Source organism: Etheostoma spectabile, chromosome 22, assembly GCF_008692095.1.
Source record: "Etheostoma spectabile isolate EspeVRDwgs_2016 chromosome 22, UIUC_Espe_1.0, whole genome shotgun sequence".
Classification (NCBI taxonomy): Eukaryota; Metazoa; Chordata; class Actinopteri; order Perciformes; family Percidae; genus Etheostoma; species Etheostoma spectabile.
The window spans coordinates 10,967,030-10,977,723 of NC_045754.1; the positions used below are offsets into that span (position 1 = coordinate 10,967,030).

Sequence of the window (10,694 nt, forward strand, 5' to 3'; positions counted from 1 at the left end):
ATATATATATATATATATATATATATATATATATATACCATCTTTACTGAATTTCACAAATGTGTCTGGCACTGTCTTGAGACCATGAAGCTACTGAATCTCTTTTACTCTCGAGTCTATTGGCTTTATATTACTGGAAGCAAACTGCCTGTCATTTCACTTTCTTTACTCAGGTCATATTATACATGCGCAGCCGAGTTTGGTGTCTTCCAAGACACACAGGTGGCGCATTCACTGGGTGACTGCAAGGACGGTTCCTCCATAGCAGACTGCCACCGGTTGAGGTGCCAAACTGAATAGCTTCAGGTGGAATCCTCACCTGCTCTCTCACTGTTAAATCCCAAAAGTTTTGATTTGTTTTGTCTTCCCTCTCTATTTGTTTGAGTCTCTTTTCAGCAATGGCAGGATTTAGCATGAATAGATTAGTCACTGTTTATACTGTTTATGCAGGAAGAAAGAGATGTCAAGGCATTTTCAATTTCACATGGTGCTATGAGTCCAATTCACATTCACGAGCGTATGCACATACAGTTTCACATACACACAGCTGCACAAATATTGTGCTGTATACAGTACCTGCCTCCGCTTATCTGCTCCATAAATGACTCTTTGCTCTGAGTCAACATCTCATTCTTTATTATGTGATTAAGCAGCATAGATGTTGATGCACAAAGTCTTCATGCTGACACACCTGAGCCACTATATGAGTGCACATTTTCTCTTTTCATGTTGGTGCTGTTTCGTAGCAACCGTCGCTTTGAAGTTCCATTTTTTTGTGCATCTGAGCCACTACACAATGAACCACAGTAGTAAATGTCCAGATTGTGACTGTCAGTGTGGGGTTTTCTGTGCTTGTGTGCACAAGAGGAGGGGTCTGTGGAGGAGAGTGGCCTCCCCGCTCCAGCACATGGTGCCCAGACTAAACAACAAGATGAATGTTTCCTGAGTCTAACCTGGCACAGAGGCTCCCCAATCTGCCCGTGAGGCTCGATGGACTAACTGAAAATACTGCATTCAGAGCAGAAAGAAAGGAGCGGTTATAGGAGAGAGAGAAGAAAAAATGAGTAGAGTGGATAGGAAGGCAGAGGAGAGAAGTTAAGTTTGTTCATTTCAAGTTTGGATTCCACCACAGAAGCATCGGTTTAAGGATAACTCTGATTTATTACAAAATGGATCGTATTTTTAAATTTTTCGACATCAATTTGATCGGTAATAATATCACTGTACTCACTAAGTTCATGGTTGAGCTCTTGGAACGCAGCATTGAAGTCAGACTGTCATACAGGATAAAGGCAAGGCAAGGCAAGGCAGCTTTATTTGTATAGCACATTTCAGCAACAGGGCAATTCAAAGTGCTTTACACAAAATCAGTTAAACAGATAAAACACAAGTAAAAACAGTTAAAAATCATAAGCATTAAAAACCGGTAAAACACATGAATAGACAGTTAAAAAATAGACACATAAAACACAAGAATAAAAGTTACAGTGCAGCATAAGAAATTTAAAGAAAAAAAGGACTCCACAGATTTTACACATCAATTTCAGTAAATTAATCATGTGAAATACTACTCAGCCTATGAAAACCGTAAAATATTAAAGTATTCTGTGGATCTAAAGGGGGTTCTCCAAAGTCCATAAAAAACAACAACCTGATGATGTCATTGAGGTTATCTCAAATTGGGCTTGGAGACAAATTGAAAACATGAAGCCTGCATTACAGACTGGGGATATGGAGTTTACCAGGCACAAAGGGGTCTAAATAAAGATACCATCAAGTTGGAAATGTGTTTTTTGGGATCAGCTTTTACTAGGATACTAGGTAGTAATAGTCAGGATGACACTGCCTCCACTGCTTCAACTTTTTTGTCACTTTTTAAGTCCCCCAGCTTTATCAAAGTGCAATAATAAAATCATTGGAGTGCCCCGCATTTCACCATGTTCCCAGAATTACTTTGTAATTACTTAGGTGAGTGCAATGCTATCATACTCAAACAATTAAAAAGGCCCACGTTGTACTAAACCATAATTATCCTTTAAGATTATCCTCTGACTGTCTATGTTAACATTTTATCCAATTTAACATATATAAAACATATATTTTGCTTTCCGTTCAAGTTTTATCTTGAAAGTAAAACGTGTGGTTTAAGTTTCACCTGAATGTCTTAGGTTGGGTCTGAACTCTTCCACAACCCATAAGGTGTTACCATTATGCGATGATGGAAATGATGGAAACCCCAACAAAAGCTCTGTGTGCTGCTGTCAACCTGTCTCCTCCCACGCTTCACCTTTCACCTTGCTACCCCCTCACACCTCCACCCTTTTTATTTCAGCCGATTGCCTGGAAAGAGCCGGCCTGGCTGTGTTTGGCTGGCTCCGTGAAACAGTGAATTAGAGGATAGGGCTTTGGGAGAAGGGGTTGAGGTATCGTGGTGAACACTTTTGCGAGACTATGGGAAAGGGAAAGGCGCCTATTTTGGAGAAAAAACTCTGAGCCTCTCTGGGGGCTACGATGGGCTGAGCCTGGTTGCGGTTTGTGACATCAAGCTGTTGGATTTGGAGAGAAAGTTCCAGACACACCCCCACCCTCAACACAGCTATCCCCCTTTTCCTCATGTCAGAAAATGTGTATTCCAGTAAGAAATTCAAGCAGGAAGCCCCCACCATATGGTTTTCTTCAGCTACCAGCTTTGCTCCCATCCTCCGTCTTCAGCTTGTATTTGGCTCCTTCCTCACTCTTCTTCTCCTGATTGAGGAGACAGACTTAAGGTAGTGACAAGAGGTGCCCTCTTGGTCAAGAGGGAACACACACACAGACGTCTACATGTGACAAGCCCCCGCTAAACAATGGCTTTTGGCTGAGGAAGAGGAGGGGGCGGAGAGGCACGGCAGTTTCTTGAATGGCCTGATTGGAGCATAAACAGCAGCCCAGGAAGTGCTGAAGTAAGAGAGAGACCGAGAGAGAGAGCGAGAGAGAGAGTGGGAGAGGGAGGGGGAGTAGGGGAAGTGTGCAGATCTGCCAGGAGAGAGGAAAAAGTTTGGGACTGCGGCGGTGTGTTAGTTAGGTTGTGTCACTCTGGTGGTGTTCAAGACTTTTTTCTATCAGGACAAACTGAAGAGCAGAGAGCCAGTAAAGAAAGGTGAGTAGCTATATCTCATACAAGAACACGCTCACTCTCTCACACAGATGTGAACTGAAAAACACACAGATGCTTACTCATCTACATGTGAGTACAAACAACACCCATTTTCTTCACTGTCACGTCCCTCTGTGGATTCAAACCGATGTATTCTAAGACAAATATTCTTGCATCACTTGAGGAATGGCTTGTTGTTATTATTGCACGCAATGTCAGTTTAAATTCCAGAGGGTTTTTTGAATGGCACACAGCGTAGTGTTCACAATGTGTGTGTGCTCTTTGCTGGTTTCCCCTGGCACTGAAAGCAGCTTGTTTTGCATAGCTGTTTTTGTGATTCCTTGAACTGCAGCCAGCTATTCAGTGTGTGAAGCAAAAAGGGGACCATCTAATGTGTGTGTGGCTGTGTCTAATTAAGCTAATGGGGGAGACAAGTGGTGAGGGTCAGACCATGAGGGACTGAACTTAAAAACATCACAGTCACTCTCACAAAACATAGTCCAAACTGTTTGTAACATAAATTGTCTACTATACACTCTACAGAACTTGTCTTTAATCTTTTTCACTGCTTCTGAATGTCTCTTTTCTAGCTCACAGAGGAGTGACATTTGTAGATAAAAGTAGCTGATTTTAGATGAGATTTACTGTAGATTTGGCTATGTATGGTGTTGTTTGCTCTCTGGATCAAATGAATTGGTTCATTTCCCCACCGGGAGATGCTCCTTTCCTGCTCTCAAAGTGAACATTAATATCAATTCCCTACTTCAAAGACATGGTGTTACTCACAGGTCACATAGACTCATAGGCAGAGCAGTAAACTGTTGTAAATAGGGATCTCTGTTTTTAACTGAGTTCTATATGCCTTACAGTTACTATTTCTAATTCACTAGTCACCATTGCAAATAAAAAAGCATGTCTTAACAGCAGCTTAACAAGCCTATTTTCCTGTCTGGAGCTCTCCAATACCGCTTTAACGTTTTCCACTGTATAGTAGATTTACATCTGGAAAAGACTGGCCTTCATAAGCAAATCAAAAAATCCAGATAAATCTAATAGTGTAAATAATCAGCAAAAGCAACGTTCTACTGGACACACAGAATTTTGTATGCAACACCCTTAGGCATCCCACAATTAGCCAATTTCTGGGTTTGGCACTGTTTGTATTTAATTCTGGAGTAATACAAATATGTCAAGTTCCCATTAGGCTACTTTTTAACAGTCAGGTGTTCATTGATGGTTGTGATTTGTTGTGTCTCTTTCAGCAATGAGTATATCAACTTCAACTCCCAGGTCTTAGAGGAGTGCCTCGTCAGAAAGACAAACGAGCTTGCACCCTTGCACTCTTTCCAGAGCCCCCGGACCTCATCCTTCATCGCTCGCTCCGGCACTTTGACAGCATTTAACTGTCTCTCACAAGATTTCTCTCTGCTTTGCTGATGTAGTGTGTTGTCAGGCCAGAGGAAACTGTTATTACCTCTAAGGCAGTGCTTTGGCTGCCAGTTTAATTCAGCCACGCTATTTGTCTAAATGCTAGCACATGAGGAACAGTGATTTTGGCAGTGTTTTTACAAGCAAAGGTACACAGTAGCTCCTGAACATATGCCTCCATTTGTCTGATATTATTATGGTACTCTAAGGTTACGTCTTGACCACTTAATTACCTTGCTGGACTGCGTGCTTGCATCAGCATCCAGACATAACAGATCATGTCTGGATCTGAGCAGGAGATCAAGCACTATCCTGGGCCACATGTATTAGCCGATGCAAATCTGTGGCTGTGGAGTCTGATGGCTGCCACGAGACATTGCGCTCGGTAGAAACACACCTGGCGAGTGGCATGTGGCCGAGCAGTGCTGAGGCCGGGAAGGGGTGGGGGTGGGGGGGATGGAGGCCTGACCAGGTGTTTCTCCTGCGAGCTGTCTGCACTGTCATCCCTCATTGGGCCTCCAGCCAGCTCACGCCACGGCTCATTGAGCTTCAGGGTTTGATCAAACCTCATTACAGAGCTTTCATTTCAGCTCTGATTGGTGTTGAGTTATGGATATGATAAAACATTCCCACTGAATGAAGCTCCTGAAAGTGCATCTGTTTGTTTGAGTTTGTAAAGATACAGAAAGAGACACAAATACAAAAAGAGACAACAAATGCTATGAATGCATATTTCACTTTTGAGTTCAAGCAATATTATAGTATCAGCTATCCTAAATTACACAAAAAACTGGGACAGTAAAGTATCCACTGCTGGTATCATTTTAACAGTTCTGTTCAGTAAGCTTTTTTAACATTTTTCCTGAGGCAAATTACTTTCTCAATTAGCTGCTATTAACTCATCTTGTCCTCGGAAGATTTTCTATCATTTCAGCAGCTTAGATCAGAAGCTATCCTTATGGCCAAAACAACTTGAGTCTAATAGAGGTGGGATGATTGCAAGGCAATCCAACTAAATCTCTATCATATTAATTGACTTCTACTTGTTGTGTATTGACCTCATTTTGAGCTAAATAATTTTCTGTGGAACAGTTGCAGGCAATCTTTTATTTCAGCCATGAAAGTACAGTATATACCATCTTATCTTGCCACCCTATAAAGTAGCAGAAGATAAGCTCTTTCTATTACACACATAGACTTTTTGTGTTCCTCTTGGATGCAAGTGAGATGACTTTCATTCAACCGCTAACGTCAACATTTTAATGACTTCCACAGAGAAATGTGACAGACCAACAGAAAGTGATTTAATAAGGATTTGTAGTTCAACTAACAATGATTCATTAGTTTTCTCAGTTTTCCCTCTTTCCCCCATGCCTTTTTTATATTCACCATTGGTCTGAATGGAATTGAATGATTGTTTCAACCCCTGGAAGAAATCTAACGCAGCAAAGAACAGAAAAGTAAATATCCTGGGATGCAAAAAATATCTCTCCTGCAGACTATTGCAAATGTGTTTCCCTGATGTTGTCACTTATTGTGTGCTGTTGGGCAATGGTAGAGGCTTATGTTAGACCTCGGTATTTGCTGCAGTCGATGCTGTAGGCTTTTCTGTAACAAGGATTATGCACAGACAAATCATGCTTCCTGTCGTGATGTTGGATGCTGGTAGAGCTCATCGAAAATTTGCCAAGACACGAAATTTGATTTTCTCACTGCAAAGAGAATGTTAGACAAGTTACTTTAGGTTAACCTACAAATGGGTGGCTCCACAGTAACACAACTGTAAAACATCTGGTAATTGCTCAAAAAAGTTGTTGTTTTTTTAAATTCAGGAAATGAGTCTTTATTCTTGTCTTAATTAGACAACAAACACAATTTCATTTTTTTCTTGATGCTCATAAGTTTCACATACTTCAAAGACTCCAGCAATTTAGTGAAGTCATTTGTTTGACCATCACCTCTCTCTCTGGCAGTGATGAGAAGGGGGGGTAAGACAAATGTTCCCCACCCACAGGCTCACAGACAAAGGCAGGAGGGCTCATCAGACATATTTCTGACACTCTTCAGTCGGTATCAACCCCCCTCCCTCAGCTCTTTCCCCCCAGTGTAAACATCCCTCCGCCTCTCTCGTCATCTGTCCACTCCTTAGGCATTTGGTTTGACGTGGTGCCTCCCACAACACACAAGAATGTACCAGGACTGTTTTTGTCCAGTGACAGACATGCTTTGTTTACACATTAACAGGAGTTGTATGTTTTTGTCTATCCGTCCACAGCCGTCTCCGCCCTCTGAGCAAATTGTTCATGAGGCAAAATGAGAGTTGAATGACGAAGAATGAGGCCAGGTTAGAGGGGCGATTGAATTCAGTGCACCTGTAATTATAGTTTGTCTCTACAAATCTACGTACATATACCCTTATGTGTCAGGGCTGTAAAACTGTATGTGCACATGTCATTCTCAATCTTTAAAAGGTTTAAAGGACGTTTTCCGTCCCCACTAAGCATTGTTAATTAAGAAAAGTTTGAATTTAATTATTAAAGCTGCATAATCCCAATAAATATGGATGAGACTGTCCTGAGCGGTATTTAACAACCTGCAGTGTCTTGACCTTTTTCCTTAGATGTTAGCTTTTTTTATATTCTCTATAGACCAAATTGGCCACTTAATAATGAGTCATTATCTTGACATGACTTCATAATTATCAGTCTGCCTGGCAAACTTAATACACTCTCATTTAGCCACAGTTCAGATTAAAAAAGTCCTAATCCTAAAAATATTCTGTAAAGCCTGTGACACACAGGATGTTTTCGTTAAGCCAGGCTATTCTAGGAGCGGCAGCTACCTTAACTCTGGAGTTGGAAGTTTTGAGGAAACCTATCTTCTACTTCTACATGGTCTGTTTTGATCTGTTTAGAAAACTCCTTCCTGCTCTGACTGATAAATAGACTAGACCATGTAAATACTGGAAAGAGGCCCAGAGGAGCCATTTAATGAGTATTAAATAAAACCATTACAGGGCCAAATGTAACGCAGATATATAGACAGAGTTGCTATTTTTGCACAATGTATGTACTGTGTATGTGAAGGTAGTCTCTTCGCTCGGAGGACTTTATCAAAGTGGTAGTAGGAAGTGTGACACCTCTTAACTTTAAATCCGTGCTGCAGTTGATAACAGATTTTGACACACGTGATAGACTCAGCATTTTGTGGCAGTGACGTTTTGTGGCAGCAATGCTAGTTGATCACTTCTCAAACAGGGGTGAGTACTGTTTTTGTTAGACAATTTTTACTCACAGATTTGATGTGATTGCTAGTATCTAAAGCACCAGGATAGTGTATGATGGATCAACTGAAAATAAACTCCTGTTCCCCATGTTCATTATAGTGAAATAAAAACATTTCACCCAGAGGAACATAGAGGAATATGCTACATAGGTAATACTTGTCAATGAAACCAATTTATTTATTGTATCATTGGTTTTGGTCTTATCAGTGGATTTCTTACCAATAAGAAAATCATAAAATATCGCTAGACGTAAGATACTTTATGTCTCATTGAATAACCCTTTTTAATACATTTTTTTTAGCTTTTTGCTCCAGATCTTCTGCTCCAGTGTGCGCACTTCTGTGCCAATGAGCTATTCCACCCCAGGCTTCCCTCAGAGTAATGAAAGCCATCTTGTAAAACCTGACATTTTCAATGTTGCTGTCTTTTACCTTTCTGCTTCATCTCAGTACTCTGAATAGGGTTCAATGGTAGTGCCAGTGTTGATAAAAGTTGTCCCCAGTGTGAAAATATTTAAGAAACATCTTAGCAGTCTTTATAGCTGAAAATAATATTAGGCCTTAGGTATTTTCCATTTTAGTCTGCCCAGTGACAGGGTTCTGGAGTTTTTAGCGTAAAAGGTCCTTCACAACATGATATTTTAAAGCTCATCTTTACAGATAATATCTATATTATGGGGCTGTCATTAGGTTTACCAGTCTATCATTACATTTTCCATAAATGAGGGGAGAACTATGGCTAGTATTGGTTTGCTTAGAGTTTCCATTCCTCCAAGATCCAACTCTGTTTCTACCTTAAAATTCAAGGCCACAGAACATTCCACCAAGTTCTGAACTTTTCCACTAGTTTTTATAATGGCAGGAAGAGGGGAAACAGCCCCTCAATACACACATTCCCCCACACACCAACACACAGTTCCGTTCCTTGTGCCCTTTATCACCTTTTCTTAGCACTTTGTTTCGAGGTTTCCTTTCCGTCAGGTTTTCCTTTCTAAGGAGTGTGTATCCTCCCAGCGGCAACACAACAATGCCTCGCTTCATTTCAGCTCCCAAGTCCTGAGACCACTGGAGCCAATGGGCTGCTAGGCACATGCTAAATCCATTAGGTGGTAGATGACAGTGGTTAGCCACAGAGGCATCGCAAAATAACCATCTCACTATGTACATAATAAAGCCAAGGGAAGGGTTGGGGCGCTGTATCAGCTATCTGCGCGTGTGTATGTGCAGCCGTGTTGAAATGTGGCGAGATGCCTGTCTGACCAATGGATTGCCAATCATTCAACAAGCCATTCAAAAGGAGGAATTTGCTTTACATGGTTTGTTCACATATTAAGATATCAATTCGTATTACCCTCCGTTAAAGCTTGCTGTTAATGTACCCAAAAGCTCCTCAGTATCTGGGAGGAGGCATTTTATTATTAGACACATCCCATTTGGTCTCTCAGTCAAGCTCAGACAGTTTGATGGAGGACTCTCTGTGGAGCTGGAGAACGACTTAATTACAGTCACTATCTCAATCTGAACTTACTGGGAGTGCATCCATAATGCATGTCTTACTTCGTTTCATCGGGCCCCAATCAGTCGACCAATAATTGTCTAAACTAAAGATGAGTTTCTTTGCAAATGTGCAGCAAAGTATTATGTGCAAAAATGGGAAGCAGGCATTGTAACCAAGGACTGTTTTTATCTGTAATATGTGTATTATTTTTGCATAGTTCGTAATACTTTTGCCAAGCTGTGACATGACATCACTTTATAAAGTTGACATACTTGTGTTTCGGCAATCAGACAAATGTAAATCCAATAGTAACTCTCTTTTAGCTCTGTTGTTTGTCTTCACCAACTCCTGAGCGAAATATTTGTGTCTTTAGCTGCTAAATTCTCCACTTTGTTTTTTTTCAGCTTCTCGCTATCTTTGCCTGTCTGTCATTTGTTGATGGGCAAGTGGTGAAAAGTAGGTTTATCAGAGCTTTTCCCATCTGAAAAAAGCTTTGTGTTGCCGCTGGAAACATGGTTGATGTGAGCCATGAGACTTACCAAACAGTAAAGCCTAGGGGGAACTGGGGAGTTGGATGATAATTATCTGTGGATTCATCGCAAGAAGCAACTCATTTCACATTACTAATATTCAATTCATTAACTATTCACATAAAATGACAACTTTAAGGCATAGGTGACTCCTCAAACTGCTAACTTTCAACATTAATTAAACATATTTAATTCATACATAAATTGTTTTTATAAATGTTGCAGTCTTGAAAAATGAAAGGAAAGTTCCCATACTAACCACAAACATTTTTGTGTTCGTTCTGTAAATTCACTTTGTTACAGACACTGTTCCTATGACTGGCATACGGCAATATTGTTTCTGCTGCAATGGTCTCCATTCTGTTATTTTGTTGTAAACTCTAAACCAAAAGTGATTCCATGTCACTGGGGGAATCTCTGCTTGCTGTTTTTCCAGAAACAACTGGTTCGTTCTCTTTGGACCATTAACTAGTGCACTTTCTATGGAGCAGCTGCAAACTTCACACTTGATGACAGCACTTAGTTTGACAGTCGGTTCTCTGATTTCCTTTTTCGTCTGATCAGAGTTTGTCTCGTCGATAGGAAAGCCATAAGAAATGTTACTATTCACTTTTAAGGTTCTACGCTGCACTGCAGTTGGAGGTCTACAACATGGGTTTGCAGCATCTACAGTATCATTTCCATGTGGGTTATGTGTTACACAGTTATGTCCCAGTAAGCTGGATTCTGCGCTGCTTTGATCAGGGTAGAGTCCCCTCGCTAATCCGCTTGAGCTCTGGATGTTTGCCCAGAACACACACACACACACACACACACA

At 40.8% G+C, this 10,694-nt stretch overlaps 1 protein-coding gene across 18 annotated transcripts in view; it reads left to right on the plus strand.

Annotated features, from left to right (window-relative positions):
* Positions 1-10,694, plus strand: part of kiaa1217 (KIAA1217 ortholog) — a 111,785-nt gene that overhangs the window by 43,578 nt on the left and 57,513 nt on the right. The window contains exon 1 of one of the 18 annotated variants that reach the window (XM_032503535.1): positions 2,958-3,139. The exons of the other annotated variants lie outside the window; for them this stretch is intronic. The gene's annotated coding sequence lies outside the window, so the exon portion shown is untranslated. Of the gene's footprint in view, positions 1-2,957; positions 3,140-10,694 lie in introns of those variants that run through there. 18 annotated transcript variants of the gene reach the window in all.